This window comes from Rhinoderma darwinii, chromosome 11 (assembly GCF_050947455.1).
Source record: "Rhinoderma darwinii isolate aRhiDar2 chromosome 11, aRhiDar2.hap1, whole genome shotgun sequence".
In the NCBI taxonomy this organism is placed as follows: Eukaryota; Metazoa; Chordata; class Amphibia; order Anura; family Rhinodermatidae; genus Rhinoderma; species Rhinoderma darwinii.
The window spans coordinates 66,894,589-66,913,837 of record NC_134697.1 but is presented as its reverse complement, the minus strand read 5'-3'; positions in this window follow the sequence as shown (position 1 = coordinate 66,913,837).

The following is a 19,249-nucleotide window of genomic DNA, read 5'->3' as shown; positions in this document are numbered from 1 at the left end:
TTAAGCAACGGACCAGCATGTCTGGATATTAAGTTAAATTGCTGCAAATGAGGAATGTTTTGCTGCATTTTAAATATTTGTGTATGGGAGAGACTGGTTCTTGAGCTGTGCATGTTCACGTTAAAAGAAATTAGTGACTGTGGTTCCATAATTTCATATTTTCTGGGGGTTTCGGTTCATGGTAATTACTGCAGAAACATGTGTTATTTCGTACAGTATTACTTCTCCTTTACCATGCTGTTAATTTGGTGGTTGTGATGAACCGTTGCTGCTTGACATTTTTGTGTGTTTTTTCTATTTTTTTTACTTTGATTTCACTGACCTATACTAGTGAGTTTTATGTACACTTGTGTTCATTATTTTTATACTTTGAAATGCCTAAACTAAAATTGACAATTACCCTAATGAATTATTCAACAAATACAGTTACAGATATTGTTTGTTCATGTGTACTCTTCTCGGTATTTCTTTGTGTGTAAATTGCTGTTAACAAAAGGGAGTCCCCTATACAAAACCACATGAATAATTTAAAGTAACCCTTGAATGGAAAGGTAAGCTGTTACCCTCCCCTTATTTTCAGAAGTAATTTGCAAGAGGTGCCATGATCCCACTCAAAAAACATAAGCCTGACTTGGTCAAACTCACCCATACCCTTCTTTTTTTGTCACCCAGTGCCTACTGTTTATGTACCCTCGGGGAGGTTATCTATGTAGTCCTGGTATACTACCTGTTATCCAACATAGAAGTCAGTGGAAAGAATTGATATCAGGCAGTAGCAGCCAAGTTTTCAGAGCCATAGCAAGACCTCTCATTCTTTGTACATTTCAAATGTAAAAGGGTTTGTCAAAAAGTTCAACCCTACATCCAGAAGAAGTGTCTGCACCCTGGGCAGCAGCCATGTTAGTCATTGTATCAGCCATGACATAAGTGAGATAACAATGTATAGATAGCTAAGGCTAGGGAAGTTCCAGGTTACATGGGCCTTTTAGCAATAGTCACAGTGGTCGTCCATGTGCCTCAAATTCTTTCATCCACCCAGTATATTATACACCAATAACGTCGCCTGTAACGTTTTTATTCTGGTTTTGCAGCAATTTTTGTGTGTGTAATTTTATAAAAATTCCATACATATCGGAAAGATGCTGCATGCCGCTAAGTTTGTAATTTAAATTTATGTTGGCGCACTATATTCTGCAGATGATTTGCACCTAAATAGAAGGGGGTCCGCTGTGCTGGGGGACAGCATTCTAGCTGGGGTGGCAGGGTATTTAAACTAGGGCTGAAGAGGGAGGTCAATGTAGAAAATAAAGGGGTAGTTAGGTTAGAGGGGGGTGAGACTATATTGGTGGAGGGAGAAATAGACTGTGGGGTGAGGACTAGGCAACAGGATTTGTTACAAAACAGCATTGAAAATAAAAATAATGTCTAATAATCAGATTTCTGATACGAAACGTGGCAATTTGAAATGCAAGTTTAAGTGTATGTTCACAAATGCCAGAAGTCTAGCAAGCAAAATGGGGGAGCTGGAGGCCTTGGTACTGGAGGAACATATAGATATATCTGGTGTTGCTGAAACATGGCTGGACTCTTCTCATGACTGGGCTGTAAATCTACAGTGTTTTACACTGTTTCGAAAACATAGGACAAATAGGAAAGGCGGTGGTGTATGTCTGTATGTGAGAAGTAATATGAAGAAGACTGTGAAAGAGACAATAGTGGGTGAAGATTGTGAGGAGGTTGAAAAACCTTGTGGGTGGAATTACAAAGGGAGGTAAACACTGAAAAAAAATCACTTTTGGTGTAATCTATAGACCCCCCAATATATCTGAGGAGATAGATGATCAGCTATATAAACAAATGGAGCGGGCTGCACAGGCAGGTACTGTAGTGATAATGGGAGATTTTAATTACCTTATTAATTGGTTCGGCTTCAACTGCAAAGGGGAGAAATTTCCTTAACCTGTTGCAGGAAAATTTAACGAGCTAGTTTGTGGAAGACCCGACTAGCGGTGAAGCTCTGTTGGATCCGGTCATTTCTAATAATGCAGAGCTTGTTGGGAATGTCAATGTTCGTGAAAACCTCGGTAACAGTGATCACAACATAGTTATATTTTACCTATACTGTAAAAAGCAAACACAGGCTGGGAGGGCAAAAACACTTAATTTTAAGAAAGCCAATTTCCCCAGGATGAGGGCTGCAATTTAGGACATAGACTGGGAAGAACTAATGTCAAATAATGGAACAAATGATAAATGGGAAATCTTAAAATCCATTTTGTATAAATATAGTGCAAAATGTATTCCTATAGGTAAAGAGTATAAACGAGTAAAATTAAACCCCACATGGCTTACACCTTCTGTAAAAAGGGCAATACATCACAAAACAAGGGCATTTGAGAAATACAAATCTGAGGGTACAGCTCTAGCCTTTGTAAATATTACAAAGAGCTTAATAAAATCTGCAAAAAAGTAATAAAATCAGCAAAAATACAAAATGAAAGGCAGGTGGCAAATAAGAGTAAAAAAAAATCCCAATTAAATTCTTCAAGTATGTAAATGCAAAAAAGCCAAGGTCTGAACATGTAGGACCTCTAGATAGTGATAATGGGGAGTTGGTCACAGGGGATCAAGAGAAGGCAGACATACTAAATGGATTGTCACGGTCACAGGGTGTGTGGACCCACTAGGCTGCTCCGCCGTAGCGGAGAGGTAGCTGACCAGGTCTCGGTCTATACAAAAGTCTATAGCAGTTCGTAACACTTGGGTACCTGAACTAGTCCAGACAGTGGCTGTGGATTCAGCACGGATGGAGGTCGGTGCAGCAGGTTGCGCCAGATGTGGCGGGCAGTACAAAATGAGGCAGAAGACACTAGACGTGGCAGAAGACACTGGACATGGCAGAAGTCACTGGACGTGGCAAACAACAGCAGGTGCAGTAGGACATGACTCCAATACTAGTAGGCAGAGGAAAAAGAACACAGCACAGGATACAGAAACAGTTAACAGGGCACAGGTAACAACTGGAACGGGAAACACTAAGGGACCATTTGCAAGACAGACTTGGGATAAACGAACAATGCTCAGGCAAGGATCAGAAGGGCTGGAGCCTACTTATAGACCAGGAAATCATGTGGGTTGACGATGAGGATTATTTTCATGTTTGCGCGCTGGCCCTTTAAGGCCCTTTAGTGCTACATGGATTATTTAGCTCTGTATATATAACAGAAGAAAGAGCAGCTGATGTAGCCGGTGCCAGTGCTGTTAATATATCAGTTAACCCCTTCCCGACATTTGACGTATCCATACGCCAAAGCCGGGTAGGGGGAAGTATGGAACCGGCTCACGGATTGAACCCGCTCCATACGATGCCGGTGTCGGCTATTTGTTACAGCCGACACCTCAGAGTAACGAGTGCGATCGCGCTCGAGCGCGATCACGCTCGTTTAACTCGTTAAATGCTGTGGTTAATAGCGACCGCAGCATTTAAATAGTTAGAAAGAGTGGGGCGACCCCCTCTAACAGCTCATCGCGCCCCCCGCAACGCAATCGCGGGGGGGGCAATATTTGCTATGGCTGCCTGGGGGCCTAATGAAGGCCCCCAGGTCCGCCATCTTTGTGCCCCTATTAAGCCCTGTCTCCGTCATAATCACGATATACTGCAATACATTAGTATTGCAGTATATTGTGCAAGCGATCTAACAATCACTGGTTGTCCGATAGGGGTACTAATAAAAAAAGTAAAAATTTGTCAAATAAAGTTTTTGATTTTATGTAAATAAAAAAAAATTCTAAATTAAAAGTTAAAAAAATACCCTTTTCCCATTTCCCCATAGAGCATAGTAAAAAAATAAAAAAATAAACATAATTGGTATTGCCTCATCCGTAAAAGTCTGAACTATTGCAATATATCATTATTTAACCCGCACGGTGAACGCCGTAAAAATAAAATGTAAACGCCAGAATCTCTATTTTTTGGTCACCTAATCTCCCACAAAAAAAATTAATAAAAAGTGATCAAACCGTTGATCGTACACCAAAATGGCATTATAAAAAACTACAGCTTATCCCGCAAAAAATAAGCCCTCATACCACTTAATCGCCGGAAAAATAAAAAAAGTTATTGATCTCGGAATTTGGCGACACAAAATACATTTTCGTTTTTACACTTAGGTTTTTACTTTTAAAAGTAGTAAAATATAGAAAGAACAATATATATTTGGTATCACCGTAATTGTATTTACCCACAGAATAAAGTTAACATGTTGTTTTAATTACAAAGGGAATTCCGTAAAAACGGAGGAGCAATCGCTGTTTTTTTTCATTTTCTATCCCACAAATAATTTTTGTTCCCGTTTCCTAGTACATTATATGGCAAAATAAATGGTGCTACAAAAGACTACAACTCGTCCTGCAAAAATCAAGCCCTCATAGTAGTATATTGACGGAAAAATAAAGATGTTATGGCTTTTGGAAGTTGGTGAGGAAAAAACTAAAATGAAAATCTGAAAAAGGGCTGCGGCGGGAATGGGTTAATATACTGAATTGGTTGAAGTACACTACCGTTCAAAAGTTTGGGGTCACCCAGACAATTTTGTGTTTTCCATGAAAACTCACACTTATATTTATTAAATCAGTTACAAAATGACTAGAAAATATAGTCAAGACATTGACAAGGTTAGAAATAATGATTTTTATTTGAAATAATAATTTTCTCCTTCAAACTTTGCTTTCGTCAAAGAATGCTCCATTTGCAGCAATTACAGCATTGCAGACCTTTGGCATTCTAGCTGTTAATTTGCTGAGGTAATCGGGATAAATTTCACCCCATGCTTCCAGAAGCCCCTCCCACAAGTTGGATTGGCTTGATGGGCACTTCTTGCGTACCATACGGTCAAGCTGCTCCCACAACAGCTCTATGGGGTTGAGATCTGGTGACTGCGCTGGCCACTCGATTACAGATAGAATACCAGCTGCATGCTTCTTCCCTAAATAGTTTTTGCATAATTTGGAGGTGTGCTTTGGGTCATTGTCCTGTTGAAGGATGAAATTGGCTCCAATCAAGCGCTGTACACAGGGTATGGCATGGCGTTGCAAAATGGAGTGATAGCCTTCCTTATTTACCTTGTACAAATCTCCAACTTTACCAGCACCAAAGCAACCCCAGACCATCACATTACCTCCACCATGCTTGACAGATGGCGTCAGGCACTCTTCCAGCATCTTTTCAGTTGTTCTGCGTCTCACAAATGTTCTTCTGTGTGATCCAAACACCTCAAACTTTGATTCGTCTGTCCATAACACTTTTTTCCAATCTTCCTCTGTCCATTGTCTGTGTGCTTTTGCCCATATAATTTTTTTCCTTTTATTAGCCAGTCTCAGATATGGCTTTTTCTTTGCCACTCTGACCTGAAGGCCAGCATCCCGGAGTCGCCTCTTCACTGTAGACATTGATACTGGCGTTTTGCGGGTAATATTTAATGAAGCTGCCAGTTGAGGACCTGTGAGGCGTCTATTTCTCAAACTAGAGACTCTAATGTACTTGTCTTGTTGCTCAGTTGTGCAGCGGGGCCTCCCACTTCTCTTTCTACTCTGGTTAGAGCCTGTTTGTGCTGTCCTCTGACGGGAGTAGTACACACCGTTGTAGGAAATCTTCCATTTCTTGGCAATTTCTCGCATGGAATAGCCTTCATTTCTAAGAACAAGAATAGACTGTCGAGTTTCACATGAAAGCTCTCTTTTTCTAGCCATTTTGAGAGTTTAATCGAACCCACAAATGTAATGCTCCAGATTCTCAACTAGCTCAAAGGAAGGTCAGTTTTATAGCTCCTCTAAACAGCAAAATTGTTTACAGCGGTGCTAACATAATTGCACAAGGGTTTTCAAGTGTTTTCTAATCATCCATTAGCCTTCTAACACAGTTAGCAAACACAATGTACCATTAGAACACTGGAGTGATGGTTGCTGGAAAGGGGACTCTATACACCTATGTAGATATTGCATTAAAAAACAGACGTTTGCAGCTAGAATAGTCATTTAGCACATTAACAATGTATAGAGTGTATTTCTGATTAATTTAATGTTATCTTCATTGAAAAAAACTGTGCTTTTCTTTCAAAAATAAGGAAATTTCTAAGTGACCCTAAACTTTTGAACGGTAGTGTAGATATCGTCCAAGCTAAGTTAAATAAGATAAATGTACACAAGGCTCCGGGACCAGATTGGTTACACCATAGAGCTCTTATAGAGCTTAGTTCAGTTATTTCTGTCCCCCTCTTCATAATATTTAGAAATTCACTAGTGACTGGTGTAGTGCCAAGGGACTGGCGCAGGGCAAATGTGGTGCCTATTTTAAAAAAGGGTTATTGGTCTTCCCCGGGTAATTATAGACCATTAAGGTTAACATCGATCACGGGAAAAATGTTAAAGGTGCTATTGAGGGACTATATACAAGAGTATGTGACAGAAACAGTATTATATGTGACAGGGCCGACCTTAGGTTGGATGGCGCCCTGTGCGGGACTCTCGGTTGCTGCCCCCTGCACAAACCAAAAATTAACCACATGTATAGACAGGCACATACTGGAACATATATACTGTACATACAGACAGATATTAAGACATACAGGCAAATATACATATACACATTCTGGAATATATACATACAGGTAAAATTATAGACATACAGACACACACACACACACACACACACACACACACACACACACACACACACACACACACACACACAGGCAGATAAATACACAGATTGGAACATATACAAATACATAAAAGGCACATATGTACAAGCACAAAGACACATTAACAAACACACCCATACATACCCAGTACAGATAATAAAGTAGATGTTACCTGCAGTCCTATGTAACACGACAGATAGCACACAGTGATAACTCTCTGAGTACAGATAATGTAGTAGATGTTACCTGCAGTCCCATCTAACACCACAGATAACACAGTGATAACTCTCTGAGTACAGATAATGTAGTGGATGTTATCTGCAGTCCTATGTAACACCACAGATAACACAGTGATTGCTCTCTGAGTACAGATAATGTTATAGATGATAACTATACCCACAGACACATACAAACACACACACACACACACACACACACACACGCGCGCGCGCACACACACAAACACACACACACACACACACACACACACATATATATATAAGGGCAGCAGAGTATATACGTGGCAGCAGGATATATAGGGGTCAGCAGGGTATATAGGGGTCCACAGGGTATAAAAGGGGCAGCAGTATATAAAGGGGCAGCAGGGTATATAGGGGCAGCAAGGTATATAAGGGGCAGCATTGTATATAGGAGGCAGCAGGGTAAAAAAGGGGCAGCATGATATATAAGGGGCAGCATATATATATATATATATATATATATATATAAGGGCAGCAGAGTATATAAGTGGCAGCAGGGTATATAAGGAGCAGCAGGGTATATAGGGGACAGGAGGATATATTGGGGTAGCAGGGTACAAAGGGGCAGCAGGGTTTATAGGAGGCAGCACAGATATCTTTGTTTTATCTGTTCTACTTTAATATTGAACACATATTTTTACAAAGAGACATAAACACATGCAGACACACACACACACACACACACACACACACACACACACACACACACACACACACACACTGTAATGTATACACCTACAAACACAGAGACACATACTGTATACGCACACAGAGACACACAGACACACATAGATACTCATATCTCTCCTTGCTGACAGGATCACAGGCTTTTTGCAGGACGGTCTGTGGGCAGAGTTTCCTCCTCTTCTCTTGTTCCTCGGCGCTTATTTACTCTTTGTGTGTAAATAAGAACAGAGCATAGAGTAGAGGCAGAGTCCAGTGACACCCCCTACATGCTTGGTGGGTGCAGCGCCCTGTGCGCTCACACAGCTCGCACACCTCTAAGGCCGACCCTGATAAGTGACAGCCAGCATGGTTTTACTAAGGACAGAAGTTGTCAAACCAACCTGATTTGTTTTTATGAAGAGGTGAGTAAAAGCCCAGACAGAGGGGCCACTGTGGATATAGTGTTTTTGGACTTTGCAAAGGCATTTGACACTGTCCCTCATAAACGGCAAACGGGTAAATTAAGGACTTTAGGTTTAGAAAGTATAGTTTGTAATTGGATTGAAAATTGTCTCAATGACCGTATCCAGAGAGTTGTGGTCAATGATTCCTACTCTGAATGGTTCCCGGCTATAAGTGGTGTACCCCAGGGTCCAGTGCTCGGACCACTATTATACTACTTATTTACTAATTATACAGAGGATGGGATTAATAGCACTATTTCTATTTTTGCAGATGACACCAAGCTATGTAGTATTGTTCAGTTTATAGAAGATGTTCGTAAATTGCAAGCTGATTTGGACGCACTGAGTGGTTTGGGCATCCACTTGGCAAATTAGGTTTAATGTATATAAATGTAAAGCTATGCATCTGGGTACCAACAACCTGCAGGCATCATATGTCCTAGGAGGAGCTATACTGGGGGAGTCCCTTGTTTAGAAGGATATAAGTGTACTTGTAGATCATAAACTAAATAACAGCATACAATGTCAGTCAGCTGCTTCTAAGGCCAGCAAGATATTGTTGTGTATTAAAAGAGGCATGGACTCGCAGGACAGGGATATATTATTACCACTTTACAAAGCATTAGTGCGGCCTCATCTAGAATATGCAGGTCAGTTCTGGGCTCCAGTTCATAGAAAAGATGCACTGGAGTTGGAAAAAATACAAAAAAGAGCAACTAAACTAATAAACGACATGGAGGATCTTAGTTATGAGGAAAGATTAAAAGAATTAAACCTATCAAGCCTTGAAAAGAGACGACTAAGTGGGAACATGATTAATTTGTATAAATATATGAATGGCCCATACAAATAATATGGTGAAATCCTGTTCCATGTCAAACCCACTTTAAAAAACAAGGGGCCGCTCCCTCCGTCTGGAGAAAAAAAAGGTTCAATCTACAGAGGCTTCTTTACTTTGAGAACTGTGAATCTATGGAATAGTCTACCACAGGAGCCGGTCACAGCAGGGACAGTAGATGGCTTTAAAAAAGGCTTAGATCATTTCCTAGAACGAAAAAATATCAGCTCCTATGTGAATGTGTAGAATTTTTGTTTCATTTATTCCCTTTTTCCCATCCCTTGGTTGAACTTGATGGACATGTGTCTTTTTTCGACCGTACTAACTATGTAACTATGTAAGTATTTGTTGAGATAGTCAGAAGATTTTTGGGGTTTTTGCCTTCAGTCATAACTGCCATTACCATTTGATTGTTTTTTTTTTCATCAACATAGCTGTATGAGGTGTTACAGACCAGCTGTGCTTCTTGTGCCACTTTACATACACCTAAGTAAGCATTTTTAATTTATATTTACTTTTATTATGGGTTAAATGCATTTAATGATTACCATCAATGTTCTCACTGTATTGTACAGGTAGTTTAGTTACGAGGATACCAAATATGTCTGTTAATTACTGGGTTGTTTCTTTACATTTATTTAATAACAAGTATTTAAAAAACAAAAGTGTATTGCACCGTTATGTTATAGTACATTTATCCTCAAAAATTTACCTTTTCCAACACCTATAATGTACTGGCATATAGAAATATATTTATATACCAGGTCATAATGCCTGAGAAGAACACTATTCAGATATTTAGACAGACAAAATCCTCTCGTAGACAACAGTGCACCATGTCAGGGCCGCCATCAGGGCAGTACTGGCGGTACTGCCGTTAGGGTCCTGGCCGAAATGTAAAAAAAGTGTCCCACTTGCCATCTGCATCAATTACATGTCAGATAGGTAAATAGCACCACCCTGTAAATAGCTCCACCCCCTGTAGATAGCTCCAATGTAGCTCCCTGTAGGATCAGAAACCCTGGCCGGAGCCCGCTGAATATATGGACAGTAACGACAGAGACTCCTCCAAGAGCGGAATCCCTGGCCAGAGAATTGGCAATGCTCTACTCCACTCCTAAAGGGAGTGCCTGACGTCACTGTCCATATATGGACAGAGCCGTCAAGGGCTCCCTCTAAGAGTGTAATCCACGGCCAGAGCGGGCTCCTACAGGGAGCTACAGTTGCGCTATCTATAGGGGGGTGCTATCTACAAGAGGGTGTGGTGTTATCTAGGGGGTGTTGCGCTATCTACATGGCCACTGTTGCACTATATGTGGGGTGGCACTATCTACAGGGGACGCTGTGTCTACATTTCGTAAAGGTTCGGACAGCACCAGATAGTCGTGGGTGCACATGTAGGGACCCAATCCAATAATATTGTAAACAAAGTCCTCGGCACACCAATCTGGAGTGACATGATTGTTCATATATTTTATTTTTTATTTTGCCAGTGTGTATGTGCAACGTTTCGGTCACTTATGACTTTCATCAAGCACTTGATACAAATATTGGCGGTTTTTAGGTTTTCTGGCGGATATGAAAGGGCGACCAGAGGCATGGAGAACGCACTACATCCTTCTCCTTTTCTCTACAAGTGTGCCTGCGATTCACAGTACTAGCAGACAATGAATGAAGGGGAAACAGTGCCCGTACGAGCACTGTGGCCCCTTCAAAACAGCTGATCGGCGGAGCTGCCAGGAGTAGGACCCCGATCGTTCAGATATTGATGGCCTATCCTGAGGAAAGACCATCAATTTTCAGGGACTGGAGAACTCCTTTAAGAGGAGTCTGAATTAATTTTGGCATCTGGTAAGGAAACTACACAGGTGACGAGGGTGCCACATGTGAGGAGGAGACGGAGACTTCATCCTGATATGCAGCAATGGTGGAAGATCTTAAAGTCTGCAGGAGCGAGAAGCATAAGCCAGAGCTGCAACTTGGTGAGTGTATAGGCAGCAGCTTCAGTGCAATGTTTTGTTTTTTTATGTTGCCCCCTCTTACAATCCCACAGAGCTCATAAACACCTACTGTCTTCCACCTGCTCCTCCACAGAGTCCATATCATATTGCATCTCCCTCCTGCTCCTCCCACTATTCATTTCCCCAAGCCTCTTGTTCCCCTCAGAGTCCTGCCACCTAGTCTCTACCTGTAGCACCCTGACAAAACCCCTGCACAACTACTGTCTTCTTGTTGCCACTCCACAGAGCCCCTGCCAGTTTGTGTTTCACCTCTGTTGCCACATTTAAATGTATACTACCCCAACACCCTGGGAACTAGTGAGGGCATGGGCCCAAAGTCCTTTGCTGTATGGGGCCCATGAATTTCTGATGGCGGCCCTGCAGACCGCGGCTTACTGTTAGTATTTCTGACTCCCATACAGCAGGTCCAGGTGCAAGAAGAGGCTAAATATAAAAAATTAATATATAGAGGCATCTAGTGTGCACTGTGCATCTGATGGTCCCTTCCCCGACATCCCGTATATGAAAAACCACTCAGCAGAACACAGTAGTGTCCTGTGTAAGGCCTCATGCACACGACTGTAGCCATGTGCACGGCCGTTATTTTCGGGCAGCAAAGTGTCACCCGTGAGCCGCCCGCAGATCGCAGGCCACGCACATGGCCACGGCCATTATTTGCTATGAGCCTGGACCGCAGAACCTGGCCGTAATAAGACATGCCCGTTCTTTCTGCGGTCCAGGCTCCTGGGCCATGCACGGACCGTGGAAACCATGGTCGTAAGCATGGCACCATAGGAATGAATGGGGCCGCAATTCTCCCGTGGATTTTCAGGGGAATTGCGGCCGCAAAAGCACGTTCGTGTGCATGGGGCCTAACACAAAATACATAGGACGTGCTGCAGAGAGAAGCAGTATTGCGTGCTAATGCTGGCCCTGGATATTAACACACACTGGATGGTTTTATTTGCAAATTACATGTCTCCTGACAATTTATAATGTCATCAGAATGTTTTACTCAGCAGGATAACACTGACTGTTTTCAGATCTGTCATAACTCAAATTTCAAATTTGAACATTTCACTTAACAATAGTTTTATATTCTGAGATTACTGAGCTCTATGATGTTTGACATTCTATTGTGAAGTAATCAGTGGCTTAGTCAATAGTTGGACCTAATTATTTGGAGTGTATTATTATCTGTCATTGTGTTCTTCAAAGAAACAAACAAGCTAAATTTGCATGGTAATAAATGGTAAAAATGTGAGGGAATGACATGATGTATAGGCCTGTCATAAATTGACTGGCACATTTCTGGCACAGGTAGATATTTAAATGTCAGAATAAGTTGTCGAGTGCGTTCTTCACATGTGTAATATTGGCTATCTGATCTAAAATTGCAAAGCATCCTAAATGAAAGAAACATTGAGTGAATATTAAAAAAATAAAAAAAAAATAATTTTAACCCAAAATTCTGTCCAAATTCTGTCCAAATGAATCTTCACACTGTTCAGCAGTCTTCAATTTCTAAAAGACTCCATATCTTTAGTGTTTTTTGTGCGCGTAAAACGCACACGCTCGAGTAAATACAGCCTAAGTTTGCTATTGGTACAGAAGGGCATTTGTCAATGCAGTAGAGTGGAGTTTGTAATTTGGCACAATACATCCCAAAAAACTGTTGTATTATCCATAGCTTCCCATAGGACTGCATCTAAATCAACTATGTCTTCACAGTACACAAAAGCAACAGTCAAATGGCAAATAAACATACAAACAATGAGCTATTGGACTTGGCAGTTGCTATGTTGCACAATGATTGTATTTGCAGAATATATTCATAAGAAATAATAAAATCTTAAGGCCTGTTCACATCAGTTCATTTTGTTCTGGCCTCTGTTCATTTGTTCCGTTCAACCTTTCTGTCAGAGGAACAGATGAACGGAAAGTCAAACTGAAACTATCCGAAAGCTTCTGTTTGCATTACCATTGATTTTCAATGGTATTTTTTTTCTTTCAGTTGGTGTCAGTTTGTCTCCGTTCTGCAAGGTTTCATTTTTCTTTTTATTTACGGAAACAATAGCATAGTTGAAATTAATGATAATGCAAACGTAAGCAATAGTTTCCGTTTGGCTTTCCGTTCATCTGTTCCTCTGACAGAAAGGTTGATCAGAACAGATTAATGGGGGCCAGTGCTAATGTGTTCAGGCCCTTATGGCTCATTCACACTTACGTATGAAAATGCAGATGCGCAATATGTTTTTTGTTTTTTTGCAATTTGTTTGTTTCCGTATTGTATCTTTCATATTTTGTTTTAAGTTGTCTATTTTTGATCCATATTTGTTCCATTTTTTGGTCGAAGCAAAAATTTGCATTCTTCTAAATTTAAATGTATCTGCTTGTAAAACAGATACTAATACCACACAAAATAGTTACTAGTTTACAAATTCCTATATAAACTTCCCTTAGTTGCTATAAGACCATATCCATCAATATGTATACAAAATACAAAATCTTAATTTAGACAAAAACAACATTTGTACATATTGTTTAAAAAACACCTACAAAAACATATGTCCATAAAGTACAACAGAGAGACGGTGTATATAATATGGCAGGGCAAAAATCGTGGCAACTCAGGTCAATGTTTACGAATATCAAAGCATACTATATATTCAAATACTATGTGAACAGCAATAACTACAATAGTAATAATAATTATTACAATGGTTAAGCCACAGTTACTCCATAGCGAAATCAAAACAAGTAGTTTTAACAAGGAGAACCTAGAACCGTATAATCACACAGGACGTCACCCACCATAAGTCATATTTGACTGCCGATACACTGTTCAACGCCCCAATGCGCGTTTCGCACCTGGCTTCGTCAGAGGGTGCTGGATCCGTGCAATAGGAGGATTTAAATAGTCAGCACACAGCTGAAGTAAGATGAAATTGAAGTGAGACCTATTACCTTGTTTTGAAGATGACAGTTGGCGCATGCGAGAGGGGAGAAGCACCTCGAGGTGCAGAGCACGGCGTCCGGAAGTGAGTAGTGCGGAACTGCACAAAACTCAAATCCATGTTGCACCGTGACCTACATCACAAACGGGCTCTCAACCCCTGCATGCGCACTGCATCCACCGATCGACCGCAGTCATGTTGGAAAGTGGCACCGAAAGTGCACATTGCCCTTTAGCACGCTAATAGAAATGTGCACTCACTAGAAACTATATAGAGAATGCACATTAATCACATCAGCAGTGAATCATCACTCTGCAGGAGACACATGCCCATTACCCACAAAGCACAATACCCATCAGTGTGTGTACGTGGTTGTTGATCCCCATAGAGATCATCAATAAGATGATCACTGTTCAATACAAGCCACATATCCAGTAAACAACCATATATGTCCTCGAAGTAAATAATTTGTATTTGATCGAATTATTGTATGCCGAGTATGTATAGAAGGAGGCCCAATGCATGCCTAGGAGCTTGTTATATTCATACATGGCAAGTCACCACAAAATTCTAGAGACAATGCAAATTATAAAAACAAAAAAATAAATAATATAATAAAAATAAAATAAATTGGCATTGGGCCTCCTTCTATACATACTCTGCATACTGTAAATTGATCAAAAACAAATTATGCACTTCTAGGACATACATGGTAAGCTGTGCGGAGTACATCAGGGTATATGTAAGCTGTGCAGGGTACATCAGGGCATAATAAGAGGGTATAATAATGGGGTAAATAAATAATAATTTATAGATATGTGACCAGTGTCGCACTGATAAATGGTGCCAGATGTTATCCGCTTTTGGGACACTCTGCACATTTTGCATCGTCATATTCTGGGAGCCAGAACTTTTAGTTTTTTTATCCAACAGAGCTGTGTGAGTGCTTATTTATTGCAGGACAGTCGTTTTCATTGGTACCATTTTAGGGTGCATGCGTTTTTTTATCACTTTTTATTCCATTTTTTGGCAAGCAAGGTTACCAAAAACCATCAATTCTGACAATGTTTTTTTTTCTTTTTTTTTATACAGGGTTCACCCTGGGCTAAAAACGACAATTTTACTTTATTCTGCGGGTCGATACAATTACAGCAATACCATATGTATATAAGTTTTTTTTATGTTTTGCAGCGTTTGCGCAAAAAAAAAAAAATAACTTTTTTTTATAAAATTATTTATTTTATGTCACCATATTCTGTGACCATAACTTTTTTATTTTTTAGTCAAAAAAAGCTGTGTAATGGCTTGTTTTTTGCGGGATGGGTTGTATGTTTTATTGGTACTATTTTGGGGGACATGCGACTTTTTGATAAATTTTAATTGTATATTTTGGGAGGGGTGGTGACCAAAAAATAGTGATTCTGGCATTGTTTTTTACTTTGTTTTTGCGGTGTTCACCGTGCAGGAAAAATAACATTATAGTTACGAACGCGTTGATACCAAATATGTATACTTTTTTATAACTTGTTTATTTTTTTTCCAATAATGAAAACTTATAGGGAAAAAAGCATTTTTTGTTTATGTAACTTATAACTTTTATTTTTAAACTTTTATAAAACAGTTTTATTATCTTTTTTTAACTTTTTTTTACTTGTCCCACTAGGGGACTACGAGACTTGCAGCTCTGATCGCTGCTGGAATACATTACACTACCTACGTTGTGTAATGTGTTCTAACTGTCATTGTGACATGACAGTCACTCTGACAGGAAGCATATGAGGACCAGCCTCCGGCTGGTCCTCATAGGCTTCTGTACATGGCATCCCGGAAGCCATTGTCTGGCTTCCGGTTGCCATGGCAACCATCGCCAGCCCCCGTGAATTCATATGGGGGCTGAAGATCTGCTCTAAACGCCTTAAATGCAGCGATCATAATCAACCGGCACATCTAAGGGATTAACTTCCAAAATCAGTGGCGACGGGACGCTGATTGGCAACTGGGAATACAGCGCAGACACCCTGCATAGTTAACCACTGCTGTGATGTACCGCCGTGCGGCGGTTAAGTGTCAAAGTACAGACGTAACTGCACGTCAAGGTGCGCGAAGTTATTGCACACCTTGCCATACATTAACGGCAAGGTGAGGAAAGGGGTTAATGTTGAAGATTATGGCTAACAGTTATTGAAAACGCAAAATTTAGTCTATCTAAAAATTTGAATATTGGGTAAAAGTTGAAGATTGTAGACTCATGGTGTCCCACTCTAATCAGCTAATCAACACAAAACACCTGAAAAGGTTTCCTAAGCCTTTAAATGGTCCAAAAGTCTGGTTCAGTAGGCTGCACAATCATGGGGAAGACTGCTGACTTGACAGTTGTCCAGAAGACAATCATTGACACACTCCACAAGGAGGGGAAGCCACAAAAGGACATTGCTAAAGAAGCTAGCTGTTCACAGAGTGCTGCATCCAAGCATATTAATGGAAAGTTGATAAAAAGGAACAAGTGTGGTAGAAAAAGGTACACAAGCAACAGGGATAACCGCAGCCATGAAAGGATTGTCAAGAAAAGGCTATTCAAGAATTTGGGGGAGATTCACAAGGAGTGGACTGCGGCTGGAGTCAGTGCTTCAAGAGCCACCACACACAGATATATCTAGGACATGGGCTACAATGGTCGCATTCCTTGAGGCAGCGTGAGAAGCGTCTTACCTGGGCTAAGAAGAAAAAGGACTGGTCTGTTGCTCAGTGGTCCAAAGTCCTGTTTTCAGATGAAAGTAAATTTTGCATTTCAATTGGAAATCAAGGTCCCAGAGTCTGGAGGAAGAGTGGAGAGGTCCACTGTGTTATATCAAGTCCAGAGTCAGCGCAGCGTCTACCTGGACATTTTATAGCACTTCATGCTTCGCTCTGCTGACAAGCTTTATGGAGATGCTTGTTTAATTTTCCAGCAGCACTTGGCACCTGCCCAAACTGCCTAAAGTGCCAATACCTGGTTTAATAACCACAGTATCACAGTGCTTCATTGGCCAGCAAACTTGCCTGACCTAAACCCCATAGAGAATCTATGGGGTATTGTCAAGAGGAAGATGAGAGACACCATACCCAACAATGCAGATGAGCTGAAGACCGCTATCAAAGCAACCTGGGCTTCCATAACACCTTAGTAGTGCCACAGGCGGATCGACTCGATGCCACGCCGCATTGATGCAGTATTTCATGCAAATGGAGCCCCAACCAAGTATTGATTGCATATACTGAATATATTTTTCAGTAGGCCAATATTTTGGTATTAAAAATTATTTTTGAAATTGGGCTTATATAATATTCTAATTTTCTGAGAGACTAAATTTTGGGTTTTCATTAACTGTTAGCCATAATCTTCAATATTAAAAGAAAAAATGCTGGAAATAGATCTATAAAATATATGAGTTTCACTTTTTGAATTGAATTACTGAAATAAATTAACTTTTTCCTGATATTTATTTAATTGAGAAGGCCATGTATGTGTGTGTGGCAGTTACAGTAACTGATAATTCTCCCTTCCTCACTTGTGGTTTAGGGGTCCGCACTTTATTATTATTCTGTCTTTGTTAAAATAGAAATCAGCTCTCCATGTACTGACTTCATGGTACTGTAAGCTTGTAATGGATTTGAGTTAAACAACAGCCAATCTGAAGAGGACAGAGCAGCAGCTGAGCCAATGAGGAAACAGGAGGTAAATTTCAGACTACCTGTAGTCTGGAGCTGAGATAAAAGTAGCTAAGCATTAAACACTAAAGCAAATAAAGAGAAGGTAAAACACACCTATAGGTACTGAATTAAATATCATTTTGTATGTGACAACTTTTCATTCACTTTATTGATAGACCTAGAAAAAAAGACTCTTTGCTCTTTTTTTTTACTTTCGCCTCAATGACAATTTGGCCTTGAAATCAGAACAATTTCAGACAGAGTGCTAGTGTCAGTAAAATGCCTGTTCCCTTAAGGTTACCATGACTATGATCCTGGCTTCTGGGGGTGTCTGTTTTACCTTGAGCCTATCTGTTTTGTCTGTCTTTATGCCTTCAGGTGTAGAATTAGTATTTATACCCAGCCTCCTCCACCTGTCAGTGCTTCTGAATTTTCCTGTATTCTGGTGTCTAATCAAGCTTCCTACATTCCTGCACTCCTGACTTCTGGACCTTTTGGAAACTGACCTCGGCTTGTCTCTTGCTAACCCCTTGTTTGCTGATTTTACATTATCTTCTCACGCCCGGTTTTGACCTTTGCTTTTCCTGATATCCGCTTGTCTTCTGATTTGGACTTTCTGTTTAAACCCTGGCTGTCTGGTTTCCTGCTCAGGTTAGTCTGCATTGCACCTCCTATCCAACGCTGAACTATGTTAAGACAACCTGGGTCCTAAGCAGCAAAGTCCATCCCACCTTGCAGTCGGCTCTGGCAAACCCCTTAGGGTCGCTTTAGACACTGTTGATCAGAGTTGTCACGGATTCGAGGTTTCGGTTTTTTGTGCACGCTCTCTCCCGGAACTCTCCAGCAGCCTTTGGGAAATCAATCAAATTGCAATACCATAACAACTATAAAGAGCTGTGGTACGTCTCATGTACCACATATTTGCACCAACCTTTTTTTACATCATGTGGCAAATCTTAGTTAAGATGTACAGAAATATGTATTTGAACCTGTGTCGCACGTTTACTATAGAGCAGGTTTAAAGCCCAGGACTGAAAAATATTTATAAACTTAGTTAGGTACTTTAAAGGGTATTTCCATCTCAGACATTTATGACATATTTACAGGATATACCATAAATGTCCGACAGATACAGGTCCCACCTCTGGGACCCATACCTATCTCTAGAATAGGGTCCCCTGAATTCCTGCCTATCTTCTGTTTATGAGATAGTCGGATTTTCTGAAAACAGCCGTGCACTGTTTCCGAAACTCCCATAGAAGTGAATGGGAGTTACGTCAAACCACAACCACGCTGTTGCCGTGTCTCCCGAGTTCCTGGAAACTCGTAGATTTGTGAATAGGCCATAAATATCCAAGATGGCAATACCCCCTTAATAGGTTTTCCCATCTGTGATTGGACTGCTGGGGACATATTTTCAAACACCACTAATGGCATTATAATGATTGACTTGTTTTAGCAGAATGAAGGAAAAGTCTAAAAAATCTCAGAAAAGATTAACATGAATTAAGCTCTATTACTGCCCAGGGGTCTCTGCACATTTTGCACCTCGGTGTAAATTTTTGTAAAAATTTATACAAATTCCTATTCGTGGTTGATAATCTGACCCAAGCAAAAAATTAGACACACAACACATCCTAAAAATAAATGTTCAAGATGTGCAGTGTTCATAAACG